We start from the raw sequence: 14,261 nt of genomic DNA, 5'->3' as shown, positions 1-14,261 counted from the left end.
TCCAACCAGTGCACAGATCTACTTTCTTTAATAAATGAAACTATCAAGTCTGAAATTACTTTAATCTGACATTTTATTTTCTATAGAAAATTGGAAATTTATTAGCACAGGAATAATATTCCATTGTGTGAATAGACCATAACCTCTTCATCCATTCCTTTGTGGAAGATTGTTTCCAGATTTAAGAAATTGCAAATTAATCCATAAAAATGTTTATCTAAAGATTTATAATGAGCAAAAGTTTACTTTGTGTGTTTGTTTTAGTTTTTGTCTTTTATTTCAACTGTGTATTTTGCTAAAACTGTCTGACTGTATGGTTACTGCATGCTCAACTTCATGAAAAAGCGATGAATATGCTCTTCCAAAACCATTGAATTATTGCCATTCTGAGAAAGAATATACGTGACTTATAGTCATTTATTTAATTCCATTCTAATTTACCCCCTTCTAACAGGTGGTAACATAGTTTGGTGTCAGTTTCCATACCCTGACCTACTGTATCTCTGATCAGATATGGGGGATTATCTGTTCAATATTTTTGTTCAGTTTAATCGCGTAACATTTTTTGATTATTGAGATGTGAACTTTTTTGTTATTCCATATATCTGATTTATCAGACATGTACCTTACAAATAAGTTCTCCATAGTTGCTTTTCTTTACTAGTGCTTTTTTAAAGTTTAACTTTGATTAAGTCTAAAATACAATCTTTTCTATCGTGAACTACCCTTTTTGATAATGTCTAAGACCTTCTTGCCTAGATATTCCAAGTTCACTAAATATCTCTCACCTTTTTTTTGAACACTTTGTAGATTTGTTTTTGTTTGTTTGTTTAATAGATATTGGAATTTGTAGAAATGGAGGACCACAGATGAATTTTTATAAGGATTGATTTGTACAACGGCCTAGTCATGATATAGTCAATTAAAAATAGAAAATAAAATACCTGAAAATATTTCCACTCAATAATTATAACACTTGGTCTACTAATAAAAATTGAAAATTGAGTCAGTAGGCTAGAAAGACCCTTACATGTAGAGCCTGTGAGTAAACATAGCAGTCAGTGTCTTGTTCTTCTTTAAACTAAGATGAAACAAAATGAGACAATGTAGAAGACAAACCCAAATAAAGCATCACTCAGAGGATGAAAAGCTCTGAGCCCAGATAAGGCTTATTTAACATGAAATAGCAACGTTCCCAGGGCAAGTGAGGATAAACACTGATGCTTTTGTATGTGAGCCAGAGAAATGTTTGGCTTGGAAAAAAAATTAAAGAGAGGTGGGGAAAGAATTTCAATTTGACCTTCAACTCAGCAACTTGTCGACTTGAATTTTTTTCCATGGATTCAGCAAGAGAAGGGAATGAGGATGAAATATCTTTTCCCCAGAGCAGAACATCAGTGGATCTTGTATTTCCTAGGTTCTCCTCAATCATACTTTAAACACAGTTTGTTTATACAGTGACCTAAGTAGCTTTGGGACGTTCCCTGCAGGCCTGGCATTCCCTGGACCCAGTGTCAAAGTGGTATTGTGCACAGCCAGGCTCATACAGGGTGAAAGTGGCAGAAAGGTCTTTTCAGGTCTGAAATACTTCCCTTTGGAAGCTTTGTTTAAGCTTTCAAAGGAAAAAGAGAGCTCAAATGAGAAGTGAAGGCATCCTGTAATTGTCAAAGCTCATATGCAGGGGTTCAGTTTTATAACTGAATTACATTCCATGGAACATACCTGGCTTAAGCATACATAGTGCTTTCAATCTTCTTCCACACACTGTCATAGCCAGTTGTACGTTACACAAGTAAGTTAGCAGCTGATCAGAAGAAATCAGTCTATTTTTGACATATTCAAGAATTAGAAGAAAATTAGGCTTCTGTGAGTCTTTTAATTCATATGCTTTTAAGTTTATGCTTTCACAAACTAGTCATTTCTTTCTAACTAAAAGTTGTAATACCTTATATGTCCAGGAGCATATCTCCAGTGAATTAAACTTCAGCTAATTATTTTCCTTTAAATGCTATAAAAGTATTTTCATAAACAAAATTCAAAGTGATGAATAGCTCAAATACATTATGGGTTTTATTTTCTTTGTTCATGCCCATCAAAGAACTAGAAACAGAACAGTTTCATGTCTCTGACATGCAATCTCATGTTGATGTTTGAGAAAACAACCCTGGTCTTTAACAGTCAGTTCATTTTTGTCAAGAACATTTGAGAAGTGGTCATGTGCTTTTGAAAAGTGAGCATGAAAATTAAATTGTGGAGGCTGGACTAACAACTTGAAGGTTAAGAGTATATACTGCTCTTGTATAGGACCCAGTATGATATGGATCTATTTACAGTCATCTGCAACACTAGCTCCAAGGATATGACACTCTCTTCTGTCTTCCAAGGGTATTTCACTCTCATATGCACAAACAAATACACAAACACATACACAATTAACAATGATTATTACTGATTCAAATTTACAATTAACATTCAACAACTCATAGTTAATTATTGCAACATTTCAATAATAGAGGCGTGAGGAGTGTCTGTGATCTTTGGATGGATAGCACTAAAGATTATGCCCTTTTGATACATTTTTCAGGGTATTTTGCTTTGTTCATGGTTATAAAACTAGCCCCGACTCATCGTGAGAGCATAGAACCAGGTCACGTTTGAAAAAGCAATGTTATAGCATGTCCTCATTTCCGTTTCTACCTGCAATTCCTGTTGTTGCTCATGTTTTAAATAAAAGATATGCTCAGAATTCCAATCTAATTTATTACCACTCAATCCCATGGACTAAATAAAAATCATCCATATTTTATATATGGAGAGATAGACTTAGAGATGACGAAAAATTTACAAATCATTCATCATTTCCATAAAGAATTCATGCCTTGAGACACCAGTTCGCTATGTAGCACAAGCTATATTCCAATTACTGGTCCTTCTGTCTCAGCATCTCCAGAGGAGTACAGAGATTAAAGTGCTACACTGCTTCTATTCCCAGTATTATTGAGGGTATGATGATAACCATTAATTGAGTGATAAAGAAGGTTCATATTAAAGGTCAATAAGACCTCACAGAGTAATGGCTCTCTAAACAAGTCTGGTGTCTGCATTCCATTCCCATACCCACATAAGGAAAGGAGAGAACCAACTCTCTCAAAGTGTAACTGTCCTGTTAAAGTCCACATGGCTGTCAGCATGGCATACCAGTTGCATGTAATTTTAAAAGTCATGAGTTATTTGGCTAGCCTTTGAAACGAGGATACACAGTCATGTAAGGCCGTGGAGCACCTAGAGCCTGCAGCCTCCACCACAAGCAGGGCAGAGGAGGTTGGAGGGAGCTAGCTGATAGCTGATAAGATTAAACCAGGAGACTCAGTGCCGAGCAACTATGTTATCTGGTGAGTTTTAAAATATTAAAGCTGTCTAGCGTTTCAATCTGCAGAGCAAATGTGGACAGAGAAGAAGTACAGCCCAGACGGTTGCTGGCAGCTTAGCAAAGCTAGCCGAAAGGAGCCAGTGGAGTGGACAGCAGCTCCCTGGTTGCAACAACCGATTCCTCTGATTGGTGAATGGTCAAGATCAAGTTGGAGCTTTGGAAACTGGGAGAGGTCAAAGAGTGGGCCAGGGCTAGGAGATAGCGTGCTTTTAAAATTACACGTAACAAATAACTTCCCTAGCTACCGATCCAAGTAACCTAAGTAAAGATGTAAAAATATGTTAAAAAGGGAGAAAGTCTTCATATTTGGAATAAGAATAGTCTCCTTATGAAAAGAACAAAGTCCATTTAAAAGGTATTACTCTAAATCTTGCATGAAAAAAGGACTTGTGGGGGAATGTGACTAACTGCTACATAGAAGTGTAGCATTGAAATAAAAACCCAAATATTGCCAAAAGGCATGGTGTGATAGATATGGACAGACAGCACCCTAGTAGCCACAACTGTCACTTACTCATCAGTACTCACATGGCTTCATAGATTGTCATCTGCACTCTTGGGCCCTTGGTCAATGATTGATGTCAGGCTATGGAATGGATTCCCTGTGGAGAGGTCTGGTTGATCCTGTCACTGCTATTTATAAGGCCGGGACACTCTATGATTGTATAAAGTCAATGTACTTCATGGAGAAAAGCTTTCCAGTATAAATTTAAGATAGACTTACCCAACTACATTAGCAAAAGTGTTGCAGAAAGAGAGGAAATTGAACTGCGATGTATTCGATGGATTCTGTGGAGGTGTGCTGGCAAAGTCTGTTCATCCAATTGTAAGAATAACTGAAAACCCTCACCTACTTTTCACTCCACTGATTTTCAGGTCCATCAATGGTGTCTACATTGAGTCACTTAAATGGCAGCCACAGCTGTTCTCATTACATTATTTTATGAAAGCATATAGAACACATATGTGACAAATTTTATTTTTGGTACATTTTACATTTGTCATTCTGATTGGAGGAGGTTCAATGTCAGAAAGCTCACTGAGACCCCACTGCAAGCAACGGGCATCCACAGTCTTTTGAGCTTCTGAGCAGAGGGGGAAGCTTTGTGATTAAGGACATCAAAGCCTGCCTTCCAGGAAGGGTAGGCTGCTCAGTCCTCCCTGCTCTGACTCAGAATTTGAATGCTTTTATCATGAAAAGTGTTACTATAAAGTAATAAAGACAAAAATGTAATAAAGACACTCACACACCTCTACTTTATAGCACACCCCAGAAAAACAAATCTTTGGCAAAAGATTTAAAAATAAGCAATAAAGTACATATGTAATATCAAATACACATAGGTTTCACATGACATGTTCTGCATTCATTTACTTAGTTTATTTTCTTCCCAGATTTAAAGAACTTTGCCTTTTAAGTTTCTGCTTTGAGGGGCATGGGAATTCAAAATTATGGTAATAACCAACCCTTTTACCTTTATTTTATTTGGTATCTTTAAATAAATTTGCAAGGCCCACTGTGAGGATACAATGAGGGTTTCCAGCATTTATTCTGAAGCCAAATCTAAACTTCTAAGGCACTCTGTTGTTCCTGTGAACTGTGGTAGCATGGGGAAGATAATGCTGAGAGATGCCGTTTACTGACCTTGATGCTGTTGATGTGGCTGTGATGGGTCTCATGGCAGAAATGTAAATATGGGGCATGACATGATTCCACAGATAATGTGTGTAAATGCGCATACACCTCTCTCTCTCTCTCTCTCTTTCTCTCTCTCTCTCTCTCTCTCTCTCTCTCTCTCTGTGTGTGTGTGTATGTGTGTGTGTGTATGTGTATGTGTGTGTGTGTGTGTGTGTGTGTGTGTGTGTGAACATGCAACTGCTCATGGTTATGTATAGATGTGTATTTGAAAGCCAGGAGTCAATGTCAGGTATTTTCATGAGCTCTTCTTCTTCTTCTCCTCCTTTTTTGTGGTCTCTTACTAAACTGACACGAATATTCTCATAGATTGTCTGTCCAGTGAGCTCTTCTGCTTTTGCCTCCTCTGTACTATGTTTATAGGCAAATCCCCAGTGCCCAGCTTTTTCATGAGTGCTGGTAGGGTATCCAACTATAAGACCCATACATGCGGCAAATAGCTTATAGACAGCGCCATCTCCCCAGGCCCTATAGAAGGCTTTCAAAGAAGGAACATTGTAAGACAGGAGTCTCTGAACCACTCTTCCAAAAATAATTGTTAGATACATGTTCTGTAAAAATAAAGAATAGCATTTCATATGTTTAAGCATCTCTTTTGTGTGAGTAAGGGTGTGTGATTAGGAAGGTCAGGGGATAACTTACATGAATCACTCTTACAGATCAAATATAGGTCTTTAGACTTGTCCTCAAGCACCTTTACTCAATGTGCTCTCTCATAAGCCCAGTGTTTCATATTTTCAAACCATCAACTTGTTTAGTAGACTCTTCCATTTCTTAAACACTTATGAAACTGTCATAGACATTTGCACATGCACCAAATCCTGAGAACTTAAACAACTATATTCTCTTTTGTCCTATCTCACTAATTGGTTGTCTTACCAATCACACTTAAAATTAGTTTATGTTTCTACCTACTCTCATGTTGAGCATCTTTATCTCTCCTCACACTTTGTTATCACTGTTACTAACAAAAATAAGATTTTGTATGTAAACAAACATTTACCAAAGCACATTCTAACAAAACATTGTTCCATGGATATTCCATTAGTGTTCTAAATCTATCATTCCATTTAAAAATATTTGTGAAACGTTCCAGATTAAATAGAATTTACTGTATCAGTGCAAAACACAGCCCTTGCCTCAAGTGGAGTAAGAGAGAGTTTCACATTAAGCTAGACATAAGTGACTTCGGCCAGTGAACATAGATTCAGGCTGACCTAAATAGCATACTCTAATGCAGAAATGGTTTCATGACAGCTTCTAGTCAGAGAATGGATGAAAGCTGTAAATCAAGGCACTTGTCAAAATAGGGGTGACAACATCTGACAGGCAGGATTCAGCACAGTGGGGAAATTTTTCCTCTAGATCTCAAATGCTGTCTGATGACATTCGTAACATTTAGGTTGATGGCAGATAGTAGTCTGAGAAGTTCATACATTTTGATGTTTAACCAGACAGTCACAAGGACGATTGGTCTGAAGATTGTGGACAATGAGTGAGTGACTTACAAGGGACCTAAAAATAACACAAGAGGATTTGGATTCCAACTCTCTGCTAACACTGTTCTCATTGGCCAATCATCCTTGTGGAATCATTTACACAGGTGTGGCCTTTTCAAATTAATAGTAGGTTTCCTTAAGGTAGAATTTCTAAGAGATTTTTTTATCATTGCAAGTTTTATAAATTACAAAACTTTAAAGAAGAGATGTCATAGCTTTTTTTTTTAATTTCTTCAGAATGCCTTTGGCAGAGCATATCTATTTCTGAGGCCAGCGAGGCAGGGACCTTGCATCTCAGCTACATACCCTACCAGCAGCCTTGTCTCTAGGCCTGAATGGACTCATCTCCTACTTTTGCTTGCTGATGATAGCACAAGAAGCCAGATTGTCATGTTTGTGTGTTTTGTAGTGTTCCATTCCATCCTTTCGTGTCTGATTCCTATTTCATATTTCCTTAGAGCCGTGTCCTATAATGGCAGGAGAGTAACATCACATGTTGTACTAGTCGAGAAAGTGAAGGGCAGAAAGCATTACACATGGATTGAAAATGTAGTTCACAGAACAGACTAGAATGGCATCTTTGACTTTTGATCGGGCTAGATCCCCACTTATTTTTGGAGTCACATACTTGATGCTAGTCCACATGTAGCAAAGGGGAGAATGTAGATCCACCTGCAGGTTCGGAAGATGTTTCCTCCTGCACCACAAGAGAAAGCCAAGGAGGATACATGTAGAGAGATCAGGAAGATTCAGGGAGTAGGGAACACTGTCTTCATCTCTTCTTTTGCCAATGAACGTACAGTTCCCCTAATAGAAATCATTCTTTCCTGGTATCATTAGCACTTGGCCAATAGTGTTCAATGGGCTAAATAGTAAACAATCTATTGACTTGGTTAGTCTAGTTTTCATGTGCTCATTCAATTTCTTTATTCACCTTCTCACATGATGTTGATCTTAAAACTATGTGCTTTATGTCTGTTTATATAAGCAGCCTGTAAAGAACCAAGTTAACCTAAAGAAAATCTCCCCTGGTTTACCTATTGACATAATGGGAATCCAAAATAGAAATTTATCTAAACATATTATCCTGGAAGAAGAGAAAAGCCGGGAGCTGGTGCAAATCAGAAAAGGAAATTTCTGAAAACCAACCAAACAAACAAAGAAATAAAAAATAAAAACAAAAGCAAGTTGTAACTTCTGAGGCTACTTTAGAGGAGATCCTGGAACTGAGACAAAGTGATGTGTGGGATGATACTTTGATGAGGCCATGTACATACCTCTGTTCGTATTTTAAGGCCTAAACCTCCTGTGAGGACTAAATAAACATTCAAGGGTTGGAGATGAGGGTGGTTACCTGTCCTCTTTGTTCCTTTTAGAAATGTAGCCACACTGAATGTTTCCCCTTTCTGCTCTCCATTAGTCACTGTGTCTCTGGTTGGACTTTGACAATGATTACCTATCTTGGCTTTCTGAGGCATGCTCATGGGCTAGATTTGACCCTCATACCATAATACCCAGTCATGACACTCTACACGTTAAAGAAAAGACAATGGTGGCCATAGATTTTTCATCCATTTTGAAGTTATTATGTCATCCTGGAAAGATTTGTATGGGAGCCTAAAATGTGCTGGCTAGAGGGCTCATGCAATCAAAGTGAAAACCAACATTTCCTTGGCTCTTGACAGCTTTTTTTCTAGAGTTTTGTTTCACTTAATTTTGGGATTCAACAAATTCCAGGGAAAGAATTTCCTCTTTGGAGTCAGTTTAAAGGTTCAGGAAACAGGTACTCAGATGCCACTTATGCTAAAAAGCATTGACTTCTTACTTGGGACCACAAGGTAAAGATGTGGTATCCATAAATGCATGGAATTTTGTTGCATTTAATTTGGCTCAAGTACTTACCTCTATGGGTTGGCACATTAATCACCAAAGGAGTGCCTGCCTGGCCTATCTCATTCCTCTTCAAGGCTGAAAGCATTAAGACAAATGATTGCCTTAAACTTGTAGCTACCTGAGATTCCAGAAATAGACCTTTTCAAGGTATACCAAGAATTCTCTAGTGAGTGGGAACTTAGTCATGAGGGGAGGAAGCTGAACTACGGAGCAAAAGTTGTCACCTAAGAACCATCTTGTCCCCTCTAGCAATAGAAGCTTCTTCAGGGGAGCTGAGACACTGATGAGACCAACTACACCTAGACTAGGAAAGCTTCATGTGCCTCCATCCTTCCCATATTTAAAATGAAGGCATAAGTCAGTGTGCCAAAATCATCCCTGGGGTCACAACGCTTTCATTGTTCTTCTTTCTAATGTGACCACACTGAGTAAATCCTGTCTAATTTTCATTATCATTCATCTCATTGACTGGTTTATTGGTTGGGGGTGACTGAGTCTAGCCTGGTAGGACTGTTGAACCCCAGGTTTTTAACATAAAACTTCCACTTACAACCTGGTCTCTTAAATTGGATGGTTTAATCACAATATTTGCACTGAGATATTTTGCAGGTCAAAAAAAAAAAAATGAAAACCACAAGTATTTGACCCTGTGTAAATAATGGGAGGTGTATTTAAACTGAAGAAACAAAATATGAATTCTGAACTATTTTTAACCTCAGCTTTTTTTTACAGTCCTAATAATTGGAACCAGTCTAACAGACTGTTGCTTGGTAGTTTAATAGCTAATAATGATTTGTAATTAGCAAATAATTTAAATGTAAATAGATTCTTCTGTACTGCCTACCAAGGCTTGAAAACAATTTGTATTTGTTTGGAAAAGTATTCTTTATGAGTAGTACACAATGGCAGTTTATTCTTTTCTAAATTGTAGTGTCTTGAACCAATGGGCTTGTGTGAAAGCTATAACAGGCATCATTTAGCAGTCACACATAGGGGGAATAGGTTTTTGAAAATGTCTCAGTAAGTGACTGAATATCTCAGAAAAATTTACAGCTTAGGAATGAAATCACTCTTCCTCATTTCCCACTGAGGCATAACATTGGAAGGTAGAAAAAGTCAAGAAAGGAACATGCATTAGGAAATTAGGAATCTGGATGAGAAGAGTGGAATTTCTGGATGAGACGTATTGGATTCACAGAGTGTGGTAGGAACCATTTTGCAGTGCAGAGGATGGGCGGGGCAGAGCAAGGAGACATCACAAAGGGCTTTGGTGGCCTCATGTATGGGTGGAAGGGAATGAAGAATTGCAAGATGATTGCATGACTCAGACCAGACTTCATGATTCATCGAAGCTTTGGCACTTGCCCCTGAGGGAATGCACAGCAAAAAATTGTTCAGTTTTAAATGCACCATAGATTTAGGAAAGAGAAGCACATTTTCTAATAATAATAAGCAGTCCATATACTCAAATTCAGAGACACAAACTTTACATAGTTATACGCTAAGAAAACAAATTCGGTGGAAATAACTTAGTGTGTGTGTATGTGGGGGATTTACACACCCATATGTGTAAGGAGGCCAGAAATTGATATTAGATGTCTTCTCCAACCACTCCCCACCTTAGACAAAGAGCCTGAGTCTTGTGAAGCCAGAGCTCTCACATTCAGCTTCAATAAAAATGTTATACAGTTTTACTTCTTGATTTCTGAAAGACTTTAAATGACACTGGAGTTATTTATGCCTAATAGTTTGGGTAGATTTACTTTAGTATGAAGTCATTTTGGCTTGGATAGCTGAGATGCAAACTTTTGACAAATTTTCTTTCCTCCCACAGAAATATTCAAGAGAAATGCTCTGGTTATAATTCCTGGGACATGTGTCCATCTTAACATAGTTTTCACATATTTGTAAACAATTCAAAAAGTTGGCTCTTAATTGTTTCCAAAAGTGTCTTTAAACCCCATGGTTGTCATTCCATAAAAATTTATACTTAGTTGATTGGCATTTTTTCCACTTCTTTCCCACCCTTTCCCCATCACCATCTGCTAATTCCTTAATTAGATTAGCCAATGTTCTACTTAATAAAACATATCCTTAACTTTTTATTATATTAATTTTCTGTTTTTTAAACATAGATGCATTCATTATTTTTCCTTTCTTTGACTTTCACTTTTGCATTTGAATTGTAAATTTTTTTAATAATTATTTTATTTATTTATTTTTCAAATGTTGTCCTCCTTCCTGGTCTCTCTTTCATGAGTATCCCATTCCTTCCTCCTTTTGCCTCTAAGTGAGTACTCACCCATCCACTCCTCCCACATTGCTCTAGCATCCCCCCACTTATGGGGCACCAAGCCTCTATAAGATCAAGCACATCCCCTACCACTGAGACCAGACAAGGCGTCCTCTGCTATATATGAAGCAGGAGCCACAACCCATGTATGCTCGTTGGTTGGTGGCTTTGTCCTTGGAAACTGTAAGGGGGCCCTATTAGTTGAAATTGTTGTTATTCCTATGGGCTTGCAATCCTTTTTCCATAGTGGTGCCCAGGTTCTGTCCAATGGTTGCCTGTAGGTGTCTGCATCTGTCTCATTCAGGTGCTGGCAGAGTCTCTCAGAGGACAGCCATATGAGGCTCCTGTCTGCAGGTTCATCTTGATATCAACAATAGTGTTAGGGTTTTCTGTCTGTGCACAGAATAGATCCTAAGTTGTAGTGTCTGGATGGTGTTTCCTTTAGTCTCTTCTCCATTTGGTCCCTGTACTTCTTTTATACAAGAAATATTCTGGGTCAAAAAATTGAAATGGGTGAGTGGCCCATCCATTAACGGGGGCCATGTCTGAGTGGCCCATCCATTAACGGGGACCACGTCTATCTACTGGATGTGGTCTCTTCAGATCCCATCTCCCTATTGTTGGTCATTTTGGCTAATCTCATCCCAAATGGGTCCCGGGAGCCTCTAGTATCCTGTTGTCTGAAACTTTCTAGTGGTCCCTTCTGTCCCCTACCTATACAGTTGCATATTTCTATTCATTTACCTGGCTCTCTGGGCTTCTCTCTTGTCTTCATCATACCTGTTCCTCTTTTCTCTCTCTCCCCCATCTCCCACACAGGTTCCTCCATTTTTATGCCTCCCATGATTATTTTGTTCATCCTCCTAAATAGGATTGACGCATCTACACTTGGGCCTTCCTAGTTGTTAAGCTTCATATGGTATGTTAGTTATATCATGGGTATTCTGAAATATTTGGCTTATCATAATGCATACCACAGACAGGTCCATCAATGGAATAGATTAGAAGACCCAGAACACTTGATATTTGACAAAGAAGCTGAAACCATACAGTTGAAAAATGAAAGTATTTTCAACAAAAGGTGCTGGTCTAACTGGTGGTATGCAGGTAGAAGAATGCAAACTGATCCATATTTATCTCCTTGCACAAAGCACAAGGCTCAAGCCCAAATCAAGGACCTCCACATAAAACCAGATATACTGACTCTAATAGAAGAGAAAGTTGGGAATAGAATTGAACACTGGAATAGGGGAAAGTTTCCTAAACAGAACAGCGGTGGCTTAGGCTCTAAGATTGACAAATGGGACTTCATGAAAGTGAAAAGCTTCTATAAGGCAAAGGACACTGTCAATAGGACAAAAAAGAAACAAACAGATTGGGGAAAAAATCTTTACTGACCACATCAGATAGAGAACCAATATCCAAAATATAAAAAGAATTCAAGAAGTATGTCTTGAGAAAAACAAATAACCCAATTAAAAATGGGCTAGAAAGTTAAACAGAATTTTAAACTGAGCAATCTTGAATGGGCGAGAAGCACCTAAAGAAATGTCCAGCATTCTTAGTCATCAAAGAAATGCAAGTCAAAGTGACCCTGAGATTCCACCTTACACAAATCAGAATGGCTAAGATCAAAAACTCAGACAAAAGAAGATGCTGGTAAAGATGTAGAGAAAAAGCTGTGCTCCTCCACTAATTGTGCAATTGCAAACTGGTATATTCACTATGGAAATAAAACTGGTGATTCCTCAAAAAAACTGGAAATTGTTTGGAGGACCCAGCTATACCACTCCTGGGCATATATATACCCAAAGCGGGCTCCAAAATATAACAAGGATACATGCTCCACAATGTTCATAACTGCCTTAATTTATAATAGCTAGAAGCTGGAAAGTACCCAGATGTTCCTCAAAAGAGGAATGGACACAGAAATTATTGTACATTTCCACAATGAAGTACTACTCAGCTATTAAAAACAATGACTTCATAAAGTTCTTAGGCAAATGGATAGAACTAGAAAATGTCATCCTGAGTGAAGTAACCCAATCACAAAAGAACACCCATGGTATACACTCACTAATAAGTGGATATTAGGCAAGAAGCTCAGAATATCTACAATACAACTCACAGAATAGGTGAAGCTGAAAAAGAAGGAAGACCAAAGTGAGGATACTTCAGTTCTTCTTAGAAAGGAAAACAAAATACAGTAGGTAGAGGTTAGAAGGGACTTGGGAGGAAAAGAGGAAGGGGAGGGGAGGCAAGGGGGCAGGATCGGGTATGGGAGGAGATGACGATGATATTCAGAGGGTCAGGAAATTGAGCAGAGGCATGTATCAAAGGAGGATAGGGAACTGGGGGTAGCCATCAGGAAGTCCCAGATGCCAGCAAAACAAGAGGCTCCCAGGATGCAACATGGATGACAGTAGCTGAAATATCCAACAAAGAGGAGGGAGAGCCATATCCTGAGGTTAAGCAAGGCCACCAGTTGGGGAATGGAGCCACACACTTATCTCCAAAAATTTTTTGTATGAGACAAAATATTTTTATGTCACAATTTTCATGATATCAAACCCATTGCTGCCTGTGAAACTGGGATGTCAAAAAGTGATATAAAACATATGGAAATCTTTAAAATTGATACCATAAAAAACTTTATTTGAAAGAACTTTATTAAACTTACTTATTCATTTTAAGTTTTTAGTATTACATCGATTCTTCAATCCTTTTAGTGCTGTCTCATCTGTAGCCAGACTAGCATTCATTTCCGTACAACTACATTTATCATAATCCTCACATGAGAAAGAAGCTCCTTTTCTTTTTTCCATTTTCCTTTATTAGATACTTTAAATTTATATTTATTTTTCAAGACTTACCTCCTTTCCCAGTTTCCTATCAAGTAACCCCTATCCCATCCTCACTCTCCCTGCTTCTATGAGGGTGCTTTACTACTCACCCAAACACTACTACCTCCCAACCCTGCCATTTTCCTACAATGTGTCATTCTCAGGACCAAGGGACTCTCTTGATGTCCAACAAGGCCATCCTCTGCTACTTGTGCCCCTGGAGCCATTGGTTCCTTCATGTGAATACTTTGATTTGTGGTTCTGGGTGGGTGGTGGGGTGTGTGGTTGGTTGATATTGCTGTTCTTCCTATAGGGTTGCAAACCCCTTTAACTCCTTTAATCCTTTCTCTAACTTCTCCATTGGGATCCTATTCTCAGTCCAATGGTTGGCTGCAAGCATGAACATCTGTATTTGTAAGACTTTGTCAGACCATCTTAGGAGACTGCTATATTAGGCTACTGTCAGCAGACACTTCTTGATATCTGAAATAGTGTCTTGGTTTGGTGTCCATATATAAGATGGATCCCCAGGTGGGGCAACCTCTGGATGGCTTTTTCTCCAGTTTCTGCTCCACACTTTGTCTCTTTATTTACTCCCTAGAGTATT

The sequence above is a fragment of the Rattus norvegicus genome, chromosome 17, assembly GCF_036323735.1.
Source record: "Rattus norvegicus strain BN/NHsdMcwi chromosome 17, GRCr8, whole genome shotgun sequence".
Lineage (NCBI taxonomy): Eukaryota > Metazoa > Chordata > Mammalia > Rodentia > Muridae > Rattus > Rattus norvegicus.
The sequence above is the reverse complement of the archived record's forward strand: the minus strand, read 5'-3'. Positions refer to the sequence as shown.